Below are 19,176 nucleotides of genomic sequence, written 5' to 3' on the forward strand. Positions count from 1 at the left end.
ACAAATCAAACAAATAACAAAGAAAGATCTAGCATTTCTCCTCTTTGTCCATCTTAACACTGACATATACCAATTGAGCCACCAACATATTGAATGCTTCCAAGTGGTCTACAATTCGTCCACCCTCTTCCATCTTCAAGGAATACAATGTCTTCTTTAAGAAAAATTGATTTAATAATCTCACGCACCTCATATATAGGAGATACAATACAAGAAACCATTTGATGATTTTACAAAACCATGGGTTAAAACCACCCAATAAGGTGTAGCTGACCTTATCTCCCTATTAGATGCCCTATGACGTGTTAATACACACATCAATACGTGTTCCTCCCTTTTATAGCTCATTTATGTGCTCGATGTATTTTATATTTCCTATTTCAAGAGTACAAACTTCCGAAGACCATAACTTGAGAAGCATGTGTCCTATTGACGAACCGTTTGAAGCGTCATAAAGCTCACAAAGTTCTCTATTGCCTCGCAAGCGACTACGTTGCTTAAGCCCACTTTTCAAGGTGTTTCAGGGCATCTAAAGTCTTCAAAATTAAATTTAAATCTTTCATTGCACCCCTCAAAAATGAAAATATAATATCTTCAAAATGAGTTGTGATCTTGCGACATAACTTTACTAGAATGCTTATCTAACCAACTAGAAGCTACAAGGATAATTTCACACAATTTGGTGCTCAAATGAAAAATTACTATAAATAGTAAGGTCATGTAGATGCAAGGTTGAGACACCATTTTTTCCAATACCATACACATTCTTAGTAGCCTCAAAGGAGTGCGTAGGGGCAAACTCTTTAGTTGGACTTTTAGTCCTCGAGGTAGTCATAGGACAATCTTTAATTTTATGTGTAGAGGATTGACACTGAATGCAAGTATTAGGAAGGTTTAGAGCACTCTTTGAGAGTAACATTGACCTCCTATTTGAACCTCAATAGTCTCCTTAAATTCATGAGACAAATTAACATCCACACAAACCCCTTTCTGGGGACGGGCATGAAAAAGATAATCTGGCTTTATGCAAACCACCTTGCCAATGGATTGGGCAATGGTTTGCAGGAATAGTCAACAAGGCAAAGGGAGAGCAAGGAACTTGAGCCAAACTAGGACATTAAGCTTTTTGTCATCTGAGATAGTAAAGTCTTGTGATCATGGCTCAAAAACAAGCAAGGAAGACTGAACAAACTAGGGCCCATGTCAAAGGAGACCTTCAACATGGGTAGGATTAGAAAAGGGAAACAAAAGAAAACCCTTGGTGAGATTGTAAATGCCATTAAACCAAACCCCATGAGGGGCCTAGGTTTTGGCAACCCAATCATGCAGTATGCTTTCAAGTGGAACTCTAACTACAAAGTAACCTATTAAGGTAATTTTCTCAAGCCATTCAAATACATTATTAGTGTCTTGGACATACAAGATAAGATTAGGGGTACTAGAAGGCATACCTCATGAAATACCTTCAGGACAAACTTACGAAATTGTTTGTTCGAGGGTGCCATGATCGCCCGTCAGCAAAACTCTAACACTAACATCAACTAAAAATCGTAAAAAATTAAAAATCTTACAATAAATACGATATGATGAAAAAAAACATATAATCCAGAAAAACAACAAAGACGTAACCCTTTACATGGAGAGCTTACCCCCAAAAATCGTAAGTTTTTTTTAACTTGAGCCCTCTCATAAATTTGATTATGGTAGTTTAAAGTAAAAGTTGCCTAACAAAATTCTAAGATTCTAAGAGCTCGAATAACTGTGGTAAATAACAGATGACGGTGTACATGCTCTCCAAGCTCTTTGAACTACACCTTACACTTTTCAATTACTCATGAACCCCATTATTTAAAGTCGGAATCTGTAAAGGTGATGTGATGTCGGCGTGATAAAGACTCATGATTCCCTACCACACGTCCTAATTTTCTACGATTATATAAAAAAATAATCCCATTCTCTAAGAAGGATACTACACTCAATTATTGCTTGAGATTTGTCATCATTCTAGAACCCTGAAAAAGATATTGAAGACAGATGTACATCACAAAACAAACTTAGTGCAAAATCTAAGCAAATATGCCAAACGCAATTTTTTATTATGGCAATAATGAAGATTTTTTTTTCATGGAAGTAATAAGATTATATGGATATTTTATAGAATAAATTAGTATTATAAAAGATCATATATGTAAATTACAAATAGTCTTTAAATAAAGTTGTAGTAAATAAGAAGATTTAATGTCACTCAAAATTTATTTGATTGTATCTTAGATTGATAAATGATATAACTAAATAATATATAAAATTAACTTTGGTATTTTTTAAATATATTGACTGTATATTATAATTAATATAGATGATGACATAAGATGTCATATCTTGTTATTTGTAGACTAATATTTTCATTAGATTTTTACAATTCATATTATATACTGTTATAGTTTTTGGACTTCAACATTTCAAATCAGGATGAAAGAGTGCGTAAGAAGAAGATAAATATTTATGATGAATCATGAAGTGTGATCTTATGAAGAAAAACTATCACACAATCAAATCAAGAAACAATAAGTGATCATAAGCAAATTTGAAATATTGAAAATAATATTTTCATATTTTTTCTAGTTTTTCTAATGTTAGTAATTGGCGTTTTTGAAGGCCTTTGGGGCATTTTCAGCCTTGAAACTTTGGCCTATCCCTTAGAACGTTGTGGTAGGCATTCTTTTAGGACTTCGCCTTATACTCTTGGAGACCTTACCAATGAGTTAAACGGCTCATGATTTGGAGTCTTGAGTTTTTTTTTTTTGAAGATTTTGTAGTTTTGGATTTTATTATGTAAATAAACAAATATGACTGTTGGGTTTCGATTCTCAAGAGGTTTTGGTGACCCTTGGAATCTCATGAACTGATATATGTTGGATTTTCGAATTGAATAGATTACTTTTTGGCTTACTTCAATTATGTGTTTACCGTGTTCATGTAAACAAATAATACCGCAGGTTCTCACTCAAGTGTTGTCATCGGAATCCATAATTCAGATCAATAAGACAATATAATACTTACTAATTATGAAATATAACTAAATTAATAGAAGGCCGTTGTGATACATTTTGTCAAACATCTCAATTCCATTGATCTAATTTTATGAAAAGCCAAACTCTTTTTTACAGTTACGTAACATTTCAGATCAGGATGAAAGATTGCAAAAGAAAAAGAAAAATATTTATAATGGATCATAGAATGTGATCAGAAACAAAAGCTATCACACAATCAAATTAAAAAACAATACTAAAATAAAAAAAACTTACTATAATTATAAGTTAATTTTCAAGTCATTCTCAAACATAGCAATCCCATTGACCTAATTTTGTAAAAAGCCAGATTCTCCTTTAAGGTTATGTATTAACCAGTGAGTTAACTAACACCATACTAAATAGTTAAAGATAAACTATTTTTACTAATCAGAGGAAGAAAATTACAACACGGCAAGTAATTAGCACCAAGCTTTTTTAATGGCTGGCTGGTTTTCTAATATCACACCAGATAAATGACAGCAAAAAGTGAAAACCCATATACAATCTACACGTTGGATTTGGTGGAGACTCTTTTACTTTGACCTAATTTATCCACTAAATGTGCGTTTCATAATAAAGGAATGGATGAATTAAGGGGGCAAAAGAGAAGATAGAAACGTGGAAATGAGTCAGTAAGCATTTACCGTGTGGTCAGAACGTTGTATACAGTCGTTTTCTGGACGCGGCAAACGGAAATGAAATAGTTTTTTGTGGATGGTTGGTTGGAAAGAGTAGTAGTCGTGGAAGCAATAATGGTGACTACAAACCCATATATCTGCCCCACTTTGTAGTCATAATGCAACAAATGACAAAGACAATGATAAGACATCTGCTTCAAATGGCAGACAATGGAATGGTGTCAGAAAAGATGGTTTCCTTTCACTAGATCTTGAAACTTCAATTCAGTCGTATCATTTCAAAATGCTCATGAATGAGGATAATGAAACAATATCATATTATGACAGTTCACTTGTCATTTGTGACCAACTTTAGAATTGGACTAGAGAAAAATAAGCAATTCATTAGGTGGTTTGTCAAAGTGCGTATTTGTATATGTGATTAGAGAAATGATTTGGGTCATCATTTGGGTCATCAAGCATATGAAAAAGTATTTCAAAATGCTCATGGTGAAGGTGATGAAGCAATATCATATTATGATAGTGCATTTGACATTTGTGACTCACTTTAGAATTATCTTGACTAGTTATGTTAGGGTTATCAAATAATATCTTATTTTTTTAAAATAATCATTTTATTTATTTTCATCTATTACATCTCTTAGGGTTTGTCTTGCAAAATTTATTCAATAATCATTTTATTTCTTTTCATTTGTTACATCTCTTAGGGTTTGCCTTGTACTATTTATTAAATTGTCATTTTCTTTTCACATCTAAATGAGCTCTAATTTCCCAATACAATCTAAAAAACATTCTCTTTGACTTTTTTTAATAAAATTTAACATGTAGGATTTGATTCTCTAATTTCCCAATACAATCTACAAAAACATTCTCTTTTACTTTTTTTTAATTAAGTTTAACATGTAGGATTTGATTTTTTATATTATATTTCTCATTTTACTATTATTAATTTTTTCATTTAAGATTTGTAAATTTGCCTAATTATCAATCTTTTATCATTGTCTCCTTTTCATTTAAGAATAAGTCTTTGTTGAAAATGGTATGAATAGACATTTAAATAATACTACTCATTCTATTTAAAAAGAACTATTTAATTATGATACAAATGTCTTTGATTAAGTTAAGTGCGAAAGTGCCCCAACACATACATATTAGTGATTAAAATATCTAATCAAATAATGGGCTTTGAGAGAAAGCCCCCATAATTGAAGAGTTTTGACCAAAGTAATACAACAAAAATAAAGTGTAGGAATCCAACAAACAAAGTCACATATAAATCGAAAGAACCTAGAACTAAGAACAAATTATGTTACACATGTTGAATAAAGAGCTATACAAATATTCTTCTACTAAAAATATGATCTCTTCTAATCTTGCATAGTTGACTAGCGAAGCTAATCCCACACTCGATTATTTTCCATCATGATTTCTAATTAGTAAGACATGGACTAGAGGTGCTAAAAATCATAGGTGAAAGGATTAAAAATTCAATTACTATAAGCAGTTTGTCCTCTCCATCTCACCTACAAATTGACCAAATGGCTATTGCATCCTTGCATCATCTTAATTCTAGTCCTATGTGTGGTATACCCTTTTTTTCTATTCTAAGATTGCATTAGTCATTGTTCCTATGTGTTATCTTAAACTTATTCTAATTTCAATAATGTTGTATTATGGGCTTCATAATAAATTCAATTTCTTTCAAAATTGAGAACCCTTGCATTTAAATTTAGCCTTAATTTTAGCCCACAAGATTAAAATGTGTTAGCCCATGTGATTCCATAATAATAAATTTTACTTGTTTCTTGATTGCAATTTTTAAATGTTTCTTCTAGGGTAAATGCACAAAGTTGGGTCCCAATCCTGCGGAAGTCCGCGAGTTGGGAAAAGAGCCCTCTAGAAACGGGTGCCCGATTTGTAACCCGTTTTGCTTCGGGTGCCCGAGCCATTCAAAAATAGGTGCACATTTTTCGGAAATGTGTGCCCATTTTGGTTCGGGTGCCCGAAGCTAAACGGGCGCCCGTTTTAGAATCGAGTGCCTGTTTTTTGAATTTAAAAAATGGGTACCCGTTTTTTAAAATTAGGAGCGAGAAACAACCCTTAGCATTGTTTTTTTTCTTCGGGATAGGCTTGGACCTCCAAAAAATGACTAAGGTAAAACGATATCAGATTTCTACATTGGCCTAATTTTTTGAGGGTCTTTCTGATTGAAATTTTTTACAAAACGAAAACCCATTAGAGTTTCCAGCGTCCTGATTTCATAAATATAAATTTCATAGTGATAAGATTATTTTTACTATTTTTGTATTATTTATTAATCAAAAGTGGAACCTAAATCTAAAATACCAAGGTTCACTAAACCTTTAATAACTTTTTTGTTTTTAAGATTTTAGAAAAATAAATTATATGACATCGATCTACATACAATTCTTTTGAATATTAAAAAAAAAAATTGAAAAATATCAAATTTTCATCAAATTATGGTGGTCGTACACCCGATGTTTTGAAAATATACTTTATTGTCAGTTAAAAATTAATTAAAAAAAATATATTCAATAAAAAATAAGAAAAAATATTCTCATCAATATTTGGTGTCTTAGGTATTGTTTCCCAGAAGGATTTGCAAAAATTAATTTATTTGCATAAAAAAGGTGTGGTCGTACACGTGTGGTATGGTCCTGAAACAGGCATTTTGAAAAACTGGGTTTTAAACATGCTTACTAAAAAGTGATTTCTACCATGTGGGTATTAAAATTAATTACATATTTGAAAAGTAGACTCCGAGCACTATATTTTTTATTACTGAAGTTTTTCGAGATTCAATCTCTAAGTCCATCAAATTTTGACATCAATCAATAGAAAATTTGAAAAACAGAGGAAACACTTCCACTTTTTGCCCAAAAGTGGGACTCAACTTCTTCCAGCCACCCTCTATTTGATTACACATTTTATTCAAATTTGTGTCATTTATTTTTATTTTGTTATTCATCACAATGACACTATTAGTTTGGATTTAATTAGTAAATATTTATCATTTGAAAATGAAGCTAGAAAAATTGCACATAAAATTTAGTATTTAATCAACCAAATCAAGAGAAACTAGATGTTGAATTGATGTAATTATTTTTTAGCAAATTATTTGTATGTAATAAAATTTTGAACCAACCAAATCTTTAAAAATTGAGGGCAAGGTTGTTCAAAATTTAAAGCAATCAATGAGCTATGAGAATTACTACCTCTCTATAAAAAAAATCACCAATCTCGATTAGCCTACATGATAAAATAAATGGTGTAAATGATGGTAAAAAACATGAATTTTACACCAATACACTTTTAAGAATAGCTCAAATGGAAAAAAAATCGATCTTAGCAACAAGGTGTGATAAGGTACCCAAGTACAATATATCCTCATAGATGAGATGAGTAAATCATATAAAAAATTGTTTTGCCCCCATTTGATAGAAAATGAAGAGGACCACACCACAAGAAGAGCTTATAGATGAATGAACTTTTTCTTTTTAATTTTTTTGGTGAAGATGTCATCAACCTTCTCTAGAGATTTTGAAAAGACTAATTCAATGATTTTAACATGATTAAAATCCTAAATGAATATTATGTTGACCAATCTCAATTTGTTTTGACTATTGGTGCTAGGTTGCATCCCTAGATATTTAAATAGTACTCTAATTGTCATAATTAATTATTGTAGGTGATCTTAATGATATAATAAATTTAGTGAGAATCCCTTCAAACCATATAGCCTTAATTTTTCAATTAATAGCTCCTCGATACTTGGCCTCTATGGAAAATTAAAATTTAAACTTGTTACTTTTTATTTCAGTAATTGATAATATTGAAACCAAGTGAGAAACTGTTAGCAGTAGCCAAGAAGGAAGACTAAGAGGGGGGGTGGGGGGGTGGAGGGTGAGTTAGTCTTCACCAAAATATAAAACTTTAACCACAACAACGGATCTAACAAGTTGCAATAATAAACAGATAAGCAAATTAATAGCACAACACACAACACCAAGATTTTTGATGTGGGAAAACCATGGTGGGAACCTACCCATAGTAAGATAATACTTTGCAGTAGTATGTGAAAATATTACAATGTGGAATAAACATGCATTTAGACACACTACCTAGAGCTCACTGCTCAAAAGATATTTGCCTGGAAGGCTACAACCCTCAAGGAAGTCTCACTAACTTACAATAAGATTCAGAATACAATCTGGAAGAAGTGAATTGAAAGAATACCATCTCCAAATGCCTGATTATAGTTCCGGTTAAGCATAGTTGTCTTCCCTGCAACACCAATCTCACTTGAACCTCAAAACTGAAGGATATATCACTTGTTCACACATAAATATCTCTCTAATAATGAAGACACAACATCAACACCCAAACTACATGAATAACTCACCTATATATAAAATCCATCAATCTTGATAACAAGGTTGGCTAAACCCTAATCCTCAACTCACAGTTACAAAATTACATTACATGATACAAAGATCGACCACCAGACTAATATAATGATCTACATAGCATAGAATGGTCCTAAATCAAATTCCCAAACAATCAACTCCACCAAAAATCACACCAAGATCAACCACAACATGCTACACCACCAGAAATACCGCATAACACGCAAATCATCACCAGTTGATAGAAACCACCAAAAAATCACACAACAATAAATGTGGATCGCCAAAACAAATAGGACATGACTAGGAAATACTAGCAAGAACATTAGAATCATCTAGAACAACTGCACCAACACCACTTTTCAAATCTTCATCTATCAACATCTAGAAGCTCAAGATCACAACCAATCAGCGATTGTCATGAAAAAAGATAACTTGCGGAGCACCAAATCATGAACCATATGAAATGAAGATATACAAGACCATCCAAAACAATATCCCAAAATCTCAATGCAAGATCTGATCACACCAGAATATATCGAAGGAAATACCGGACTCTGCAAAACAGTGATCAACAAAACCAAACTACAAAATTGGATCAGAAAATTTTCCCAATCACGCCAGAATAAATCACAAGAATATGTTGACATCAATGACAACAACATATCCTAGCAGTAGCAATGAGAAATCATATCCAACAATCTCCAACAATCTTCCCTTTTGGCATTGATGGCAACATATGAATGTGAAAAATAGTCAATAAAAAGAAAGAAGATATCACTACCAAACTTGCCCTAAGATGAAAATAGATAAAAATATTTTTCACATGACCTTTCTCTCCCTTTGACAACAATGCCAAAGACCTCCAAAATAGATAGCCAAACTCTCTATAAGACAAAAATATAAATCTCTCTCCCCGAAACATAGACTGCTCTAGCAGAGAAGCAACACCAAATTATCAATCCAGATAAAAGATAAAGCTCTAAAATCCACTGGGTTGATTCAACTCAAAGCATCTAGTTCTTATCAGGAGGGTTGGATACCCCGAACTTGTCTCTCAAATAGACAAATGTATCTACAGGCAAAGGCTTAGTGAAAATATTATCTGTTTGTTCCTTTGTAGATATATACTCCAACTTCACCTTCTCCTCACTGAATTTCTCTCTCAAGTAATGACATTTGATTGATATATGCTTAGTCTTTGAATGTTGTACTAGATTCTTTGACATATTGATAGCATTGGAATTATCATAGTATATATAATAGTAGACTCATCATGAATAACTCTGATATCTTTCAACATTTGCTTCAGCAACAGATAGAAACATTGAATCTTGTTTCTTGCTAGCCCATGAAACCATCTTCTTACCCCAAAAAAATTCTCCACTGGTAGTTCTCTTCTGGTCATCTACATCACCAACCCAATCAACATCAATGTAGGCACACAATATGAAATCATCATTCCTCAGGTACCATAAACCATAATCCACAATTCCCTTTAGATATCTAAATATCCTCTTAACAACACTAAAATGACTCTCCTTCAGATCAACTTGATATCTAGCAGCCATACACACATCATGCATAATTTTAGGCCTAGTCTGAGTAAGATATAGTAGTCCACCAACCATAGATATGTACAAAATCTTATTAGCTTTTAGAGATTCATCATTTTTAGACAATTTACAACCAGTCACCATAGGAGTTCCAACCAGTTTGGAGTCATCTAACCCAAACTTCTTCAACAATTCCTTCACATACTTAGTTTGCGATATGAATATTTCTTTTCCTTATTATGCAATTTGCAAGCCTAAGAAGAATTTCATCTCACCAATCATAGACATCTCAATTTCTTTCTGCATATCACGAGAAAACTTCATGCTCAACTCATCATCACTACCAAAGATAATATCATCAAGAAAGACTTCAACTATCAAGATGTTATCATTTTCAATCTTGAAATACAGATTACTGTCAGCGGTACCTTTAGTAAATCTCAATTCCAATAAGTATTTATCTAATCTATCATACCAAGCTATAAGAGCTTGTTTCAATCCATAAAGAGCTTTCTTCAACTTACATACCATGTCTCCATCATCTGACAGTGAAAATCCATCAGGATGTTCAATGTAAACTTCTTCTTCTAGATCACCATTCAAAAAGGTTGATTTGATATCCATTTGATATACCTTGAAATCTTTATAAGCAGCATAAGAAATCAATAGTCTAACAACTTCATGTCGAACAACTGAAGCAAAAGTCTCATCATAATCAATTCCTTCTTGCTGTGAATATCCTTTGCAAACAAATCTAGCTTTATTTCTAACAATTTCACTAGCTTCATTTAGTTTGTTTCTGAATACCCATTTAGTACCAATGACATTCTTATCCTTAGGTCTAGGCACAGGTTCCTGAGTATTATTCTTTTCAATTTGGTCTAGTTCTTCTTCCATAGCTCTCATCCAACTTTCATCTTGACAAGCTTTAGCAACATCTTCAGGTTCAACTTTAGAAATCAAACATACTTCTTCAGTAGCTAACCTTCTTCTAGTCATCATATCTTTATTCTTATCACCAATAATCCAATTTTCAGAGTGATTCAATCTTACATACCTCGAAGTCTTCTGATTGTTCTGATTTTCAGGTTCTTGAACATCTTCACTGACAACAGTAACATATGGATTAATAGTCTCAATTGGATCATTCTGCTTAGGTTCTTAAGGTTGAACAAGAGCCAAAACAACATGCTGACCATCATCATAACTGCATGCTTTGATCTCCTTCCCAAGGTTCTCATCCACTTTTACATTGGCACTCTCAACTATTTTTCTCAGTCTCTTATTATACGTATCGACTGACCCACTATGACCATCTGATCTGATCCCTCACTGGGTACAATAGTATACCTCTGGCTCTAGTTCTCTATCGAACCGAAGATTATCTTCTTCTATATTTTCTTTGCCAGCTGAAGATTATCCTTTTCTATATCTTCGACTTTGAACTGGAGAAGAGGCCTCTGGTCCTCCCGGGTGGGAGGGAGGAGAAGTTGAGGATTATCCTCTGATAGAGAGGAGTAGGAGAAGAGGATGGAAGATCTGGTCTTTGGCCTCATATATATAAGAGAGCACCAGTAGGAATTTCTCTTAGTTGAATATCCCAAGAAGATACCTTCATCACTTCTAGCATCAAACTTTCCTATATCCTCATCTCTATTGATATAAAATTTGCTACCAAATACACTGAAATATCTCACAGTAGGAATGTGACCAAACCATAGGTCAAAAGGGGTCTTATCGATATCACCTTTGATGTGAACTCTATTGAATGTGTAAACAATAGTACTAATGGCTTCTCTCTAGTAGATCTTTGGAACTTTTCTTTCAATCAACATAGTCCTTGCAGTATCCAAAATAGTTATGTTCTTCCTCTCAACAACTCCATTTTGCTGAGGGGTTCTAGGAGCAGATAATTATCTTCTAATTCCATGCATCTCAAAAAATGAGTTAAACTCATCGGAACATAATTCTCCACCTCTATCAGATCTCAAACATTTCACCTTCAATCCACACTTAGTTTCCACCTTAGATTTGAATATCTTTAAATTGTCCAATGCTTCTGATTTTTCTTCAAAAAGACAACCCACATCATTTTGGAATAATCATCAATTAATAGCATAAAATATATATCACCTTGTGCACTTCTAACATTTGTAGGTCTACATAGGTCAGTATGCACAAGATCTAGTAGTCCGTTAGATGTATACTGTTTGCTTTTGAAAGAAATTATTGTTTACTTACCCAACTGATATTCCTTACATACCAGATTAGCAAGCTTAACAATCTTAGGTAGATCTCTAATAGCTTGTGTAGAATAGATCTTAATTATTGAATTAAAGTTTACATGACACATCCTCCTATGCTACAACAAACTCTCATCTATCTTAGCAATCAAACAACTTTTCTCACCAACATTCAAATGAAAATTATTGCCTTTAGTCTTAGTCCTAGATGCAATCTCTATACTCGAGGCATTTAAGATCTTGCATTTACCATCCTTGAATTGTAGATCATAACCCTTATCATTGTTAGGATAATCGATGAACAACTAAGAGGGGGGAAGGTGAACCAATTGTTAACAGATTATCAAACTTTAAGCACACAAAACCTTTTACCAGAACACATAAACCAAATACCAGAATAACATATATATATATATATATATATATATATATTAGTTAAGCACAAACATAAATCATAAATCAAATACCATGCATCCAAAATACATAACACCAATATTTGTACATGGAAAACTTGGTAAAGGGAAAAACTACGGTGAGAAACCTACCCACAGTTAGATGATACTTCTATAGTAAGTATGTGATTAAAATAAGGGGTCAGCACATGCAGGAAGACCAACAACCTAGAGTGCACTACTCATCACAAAAGGAGCCTCACTAACTACGAAAAGATCTCCAAACTACAATCTGGAAATAAGAATGAACTGCAAGAATAACATCTCCTATGTCTGAGTACAGTTTTGGTTAATCTCAATGCTAGAGGTCTTAAACTTGTTACACAAACTAAATTCAATCACCTACAATCGACCAAAACCTCTACATATTATTACAACTTTAGTTGCACACAAATAATCCCATAACCACAAACACATACCACAATCTACAAAGAGATCTTACATCATATTTATACCAATCCAGGACCTAAAAAATTAGGTTGGCCACCTAAAAGATAATACAATAAATCCATTACATAAACCCACAAAACAATGATAATCCAAGTCGGCCTAAGACTGAAACAACATTAACCAAACAATAAATTCAACCAGTAACACATCAGAAGCATCCACCAACACGTTACATAAACCGGTCCATAACCTAATAGAATAGCATTAAGTTTGAACCTAAAATAGGTTGCCATAAACCAAATGCAAAACCACCAATCAACTGGAACACAAACAAGATAACCATCATCATCTCAAAAACCTTCTAGAAACCGCACCAACACCACTTATTGAATCCATCAAAAGATCTTCAACAAAGCTCTGCTAGTAGAACCCTTACTGATAACTAAAAGGCTTACTAGAACATATGATAGCTTACAGATCACCAAATCCCAAACCAAATGAATGTCACACGCATCTGAATAACATGAATGGACGAACCAAACCAATTCCACCAATCAAAATATATTGGAGACAAATATCCTGATCATCATCAAAGTCCATCCACTCTACTAGAACCTAGTAGATAACCAAAGAAGCTAGTGTTGACATCAATGACAAAAATCAATGCAACACATAATCAATTCCTCCAAATTGCCAACAATATCCCCCTTTGGCATTGATGGCAACACTAGATGTGAAAAACATCCAAGTGCCAAGAAGTGCCAAACAAGTCTCTACCAATGGAAGACATCCAACAAATGATATATCAATGAAGTTTTGAACCATAAACAAAACTATAGACCAAACTCCCCCTGTGATTGATATCTCTGTTAAGTTATGTTTTTCACATGTATACCTCTCCCCCTTTGACATCAATGTCATAAATATGACGTAAACATCAAATAAAATCCATAGATCCTCTGAACCACATAGCTAACTACTCCCCTTGAGTAGTAGCACCATCTTATCAATCCAGAATGAATGATAGTTTTGATAATGTATACCGGACTGATGCGAATTAGCATCACTCAAGTCTCAACCAGAGGGACAAAGAACCCCAATATCTCTCTAAAGTACTCAAATGATTCCTTGGGAAAAGGTTTAGTGAAGATGTTTGTAATCTACTCTTTAGTGTTCACATTAACAAATTTGACTTCATTTGCTTCCACCTTTTCCTTCAAGAAGCTATACTTTATTGATATGTGTTTTATCTTAGAATGAAATACTGGATTCTTTGATATGTCAATAGAAAAAGAGTTATCACAGTGAATGCATACCAGTTCATTATAATCTACCCTTATATCTTTCAGCATTTGCTTCATCCATAAATGTGTACAACTAGTAGCAACAGAAACATACTCAGCTTCAGTCGTAGATAAAGAAGTACATGATTATTTCTTGCTAGTCCATGAAATAATTTTCTTTCCAAGAAAGAAAGCTCCACCGGATGTGCTTTTCTGGTCATCTATATCTCCAACCCAGTTTGCATCTGTATATGCACATAGTGTAAAGTCATCATCTTTAGGATACCACAAACCATATTTAGTTGTTCCTTGTAAGTATCTAAAAATCCTTTTCACTGCACTCTCATGATTCTCTCTAGGATCACTCTGATATCTTGATACAATACAAACTGCATTCATTATATTGGGTCTAGCTTGAGTCAAATATAATAGACCTCCAATCATAGATTTATACCTTGTAGGATTTGCTGGAGCTGATACATCTTTCTTTGTCAATTTCTCACTTGTAACCATAGGAGTACCAACTAGTTTAGAATTTTCCATACCAAATATCTTCAACAACTCTCAGTCTGAGTAATCTGCAAACCTAAAAAAAAACTCATTTCTCCAATCATAGACATCTAAAAATTCACTCTTCATGATATCAGAGAATTCCATACATAACTTATCCTCACCTCCAAAAATGATATCATCCACAAAGACCTCAATGATCAATATGTCATCATTAGTGATCTTATAATACAAGTTACTGTCAGTATTACCTTTAGTGAAACCAAGCTTCAAAATATATTTGTCCAATTTTGCATACCAGGCTCTAGGGGCTTTCTTCAATCCATATAAATGTAAACTTCCTCTTCGAGATCTCCATTTAGAAATGCACACTTAACATCCATATGATAAACCTTGTATTTCTTATGGGCAGCATAAGCAAGAAATAATCTCACAGCTTCAATCCTAGCTACCAAAGCAAAAGTTTCATCATAATCAATTCCTTCCTTCTGAGAATATCCTTTACATACCAATCTAGCCGTGTTCCTCACAACTTGTCCATCTTCATTCAATTTATTCTTAAAAACCCATTTAGTTCCAATAAAATTCTTATGTTTAGATCGGGGAGCTAAATTCCTTGTGTTGTTCTTTGCTATCTGATCCAATTCCTCTTCCATAGCTTTCATCCAACATTCATCCTTAAATGCTTAATCTACTGATGCCAGTTCAATTTGAGAAATTAAGTATACCTCTTCAACTATCAACCTTCTCCTTGTCATCACTCCTTTGCTCTTGTCTCCAATGATGTGATCTTCTGAATGATTCAACCTTACGTACCTAGGAGTCTTCTGACTTTATACTTCTCTGCTATGATATTCAGGAACTGTTGAATTTTCTGATACTTCTGGGGTAATTGGTTCAACTTTCTATTCCAGTACAGGTGTTATCGGTTGTTATGATCATTTCCACTTTCGGTTCTCTCTCATCAGTTCTGATTTGACCTTTTTACTACTCATCCACCTTGACATTAGCACTCTCCACAATTCTTGACAATCTTTTGTATATAACATCTATATGATTTGCTTTCATTTTAATAACCAAGAAATATTCCTTCATTGCATCTAGGATCAAACTTTTTAATGGAATCATCTCTTTTGATATAGTATTTACTACCAAAAATTCTAAAGTACATAACTGTAGGTGTATGACCAAACTATAACTCATAAGGTGTCTTACCAGTGTCTCCTTTGATATGAACTTTGTTGAATGTGTATACTGCCATTCTTATAGCTTCTCTCCAATAGATATGAGGCAAATTATCTTCCATCATCATAGACCTAGCTGCATCTAGGATAGTTTTTTCTTTCTTTCCACAACACCATTCTACTAAGGTGTCTGGGGTATAGACAATTGTCTCCTTATCCCATGTTTCTCACAATAACTATTAAATTCGCCGGATGCAAATTCACCACCCTGATCGGATCTTAAGAATTTTATCTTCAATCTCATCTCTATCTCAACCATAGCTTTGAAGTTCTTGAACTTTTCAAAGGTTTCAGATTTCTCCCTCATGCAGGAGCATCCCCAGTCGTTGAGCAATCTTGCATCAACCAAAAACATTTTCCTTTCTTGTTTAATTCTTTGTGCAATTTCTGTATTCTTACCAATAGTTACTTGTTCTTCATTTCCTGGTGGTTTCATGTGGTTGATTCCAAATTTTTAGTTCATTTGGGTTCTTCTCTGATTAGTTATTGCTTCCGGTTGGCTATTTTTGGGTTTTTGGGACAGTATTTGGTGCTTTACGATTGGTTTTCCTTCATTACTGACATGATTCTTGGTGTGTGGATCCATCTTGGGTCTTGTCCAATGTTCCTTGGCATATGGCCGACCTTCCTGTTGATCTGTATCACTTGGTTGCTATTTTCCATAAAGATTTCTTAAATCTTAGGGCTGACCTAATTACACATTTCATTTTTCCTGAATTGATGAATGTAATCTTTTGAGGCTGACACTGATATGTTCTGGTAGGTATAAATATGATGTTATGTAATAATTTGTAGGGGCATTAGAATTAGAACTTAGAACAAGGATTGAGATTCACATGTTATGATCTGGTTGATCTTTAGAGTCCTGGTTGGGTTGTTTCTGACTTGAAGCCTGCATGTAACCAGTTAACTACCAGATGTTCTTTGATGATAATCTAATGATTACCGAATGATTGTCGAAAGTTCTATGGCTTGAATATGATCTATTTATATGATTTGTTGGCATTATACACCTAGATGAGAATAGTTGATGTTTTCATTGATGGCAACCAACTGGTAACATGGTTCACAGGGTACACCGGTAACCGACATCATCTACCGACACCGGTGGGCACTACAAGTCTATTCTCACCACCATCCAATCTACACCAACAGTAGATCACACCGACACTCTAATCTGACATGTAAATGATATTGTTTTGTATTGTAATTATATTGTATAGCCGACATGATGTATTGTACAGAATCATATATGTATGAGATCTTGTAGGTCATTTTGTAAGTAAGTGAAATGTGTGTAGGTAATGAATGTAAGCGATATATGAGAGTGAATAACTGTATATGAATTATGATGTAATTATTTTATGAGCGAATAAGAGCAGAGTAGAGCGAATCAAGGTTTATGGCAGAGGTATTTGACAGAGCTTAAACCAATACTAAATCCAGCATTGGAGATGCTATTTTGAGAAGTACATTATCATTGGATTTAACCATCCAATTGTAGTCAGTGGTGTTGAGACCTATAAAATCTTGAGGGTTTAGGGTTTTTTCTTTTTCATGAAAATATTTAGAAAAAATTAAACCTTTGTAGCGCATTATTGTAATTTATATTGAACTTGAACCCTTGAACCTTTTTGGTTCAAGGTTTAAGGTTCAACTATTTCTCTTGCGTGAGTCATGGCTTTGTAATGTTTTTTAATAAGCAAGTGAGAATGTGTTATGTCAGTTTTGAACCATTTGCAAATTGGTTCAAGGTTCAAGGTTTAATCTATTGGGACTCATAAAAATTTGAGTATTTTGAGAGGCCCATTTCAAAATTTTGCATGTGCACTTCTTCCTGGCATGTTTCTAGCAGTTTTGAATTTTTGCCTTATCGGCAAGACCTATCCCAATCGGCAGGACTCACCCTGATGAGGTCGCAGGCAGTGTGTGTGGTGTTATCGGGTATCAAGTGGAGCCACTTCATGCTATCCTGACCACCCGATGATATGGTGCAAGTGGGGGAGATATACATCAGTGACATCAGCCATTAAAATAGTGCAATGTAATGTTATCCTGATGACCCGATGGAACATCATCTGGTGCATGGCAAGTCATCGGCCATTGGAGGTCAATTTTTGAAATTATCCCGATGACTTGATGGATAGTGCAAAGAGGTGCAGAGCACGAATTTTGTCATCATCCACCAGGTTAGCATGTTTGGAGAGGTCCCGATGACCCAATGGAAAGGCCCATGTATGGTCCATTTATCCTACATTGGCTGCAGGGAGGAGCATTTCAGTATTTAAAGGCAAATCCCCATACATATTAAGTGTCAAAGCTTATGGGCTTTTGGCAAGTGTCAAATCAGAAGTGGTGGGCCCCTTGCGCGCATCTCAAAGAACCCAAATTTTGTAGCAGAAAGGCAAAATAAGCAGCGAGCAAGTTAGGCAGATCAATGATGATCGCGAAAGATCCAACTGTTGTCCCTATGTCGTGACATAGAGATGCTCACCAGATATCACCATGACTTGGTGACAAAGCACATGCCAAAAATGGGTGAGCGGTTTAGGTGAAGGATCAAGCAGGTTTGAGCTGATCGAACAAACATCTCTATATCACCATGTGAAAGTGCTCAACTGCTAATAGCGGCGACTTGGCGGCTGATGAGGTGGTAGACAAGTGGCAAACACTTGGTGATATTGTGGCACAAGAGAGAGCCACTTAGGAGAGGCTAATGATCAAGCACATCACTAAAATCCAATGACAGTTCTAAGGCAGATCAATAGAGGGGTGAAATTCTGGGGCTAACTATGACTGTCACTATACCGTAGTTGTGAAGTGCCCAGAATGAATACCCTCATGACAGGTGGCATCGAGGTGGACTCTGAGAAAATCATGAGGTGCCACATGGTGACATGTAGCTGATGAGGTGGAAGGTCCAGTGGTAACATGAGGAAGATAGGTGGCATGTCATCAAAATGAACATTGATGAGACCTTGGCTTCGATGGATCACTATAGGGACTCACCGAAGGCATTAGTTTCATCGACATAAAAGTTGTTGATGAAACTAAGGTTTCGATAAGACAAGAAAGTGGCTTGCCAAAGGGGAGGTTTGGCTAAAAGATTGAGGCCTAACAAACCAAAATAGGTGGTGGATCTGGTGGCGCTGAGGTGGTGAATGAGGTCATGCTCAAGTGGATCTGGTGGCCGATCACAGACTGACACGTAGCACAGATGGATGAAGAGGTAAAGACTGAGTGGGTTTGTGCCAATCTAACAGTTGTCGCTATATCACTATGTGAAAGTGCCTGATGGTTATCCCTTGTTACATGGAGATTGAAGACTGATGACATGGCAATTGCGGTGGTAGTCTAGGTAG

Source organism: Cryptomeria japonica, chromosome 8 (assembly GCF_030272615.1).
Source record: "Cryptomeria japonica chromosome 8, Sugi_1.0, whole genome shotgun sequence".
Taxonomy (NCBI): Eukaryota; Viridiplantae; Streptophyta; class Pinopsida; order Cupressales; family Cupressaceae; genus Cryptomeria; species Cryptomeria japonica.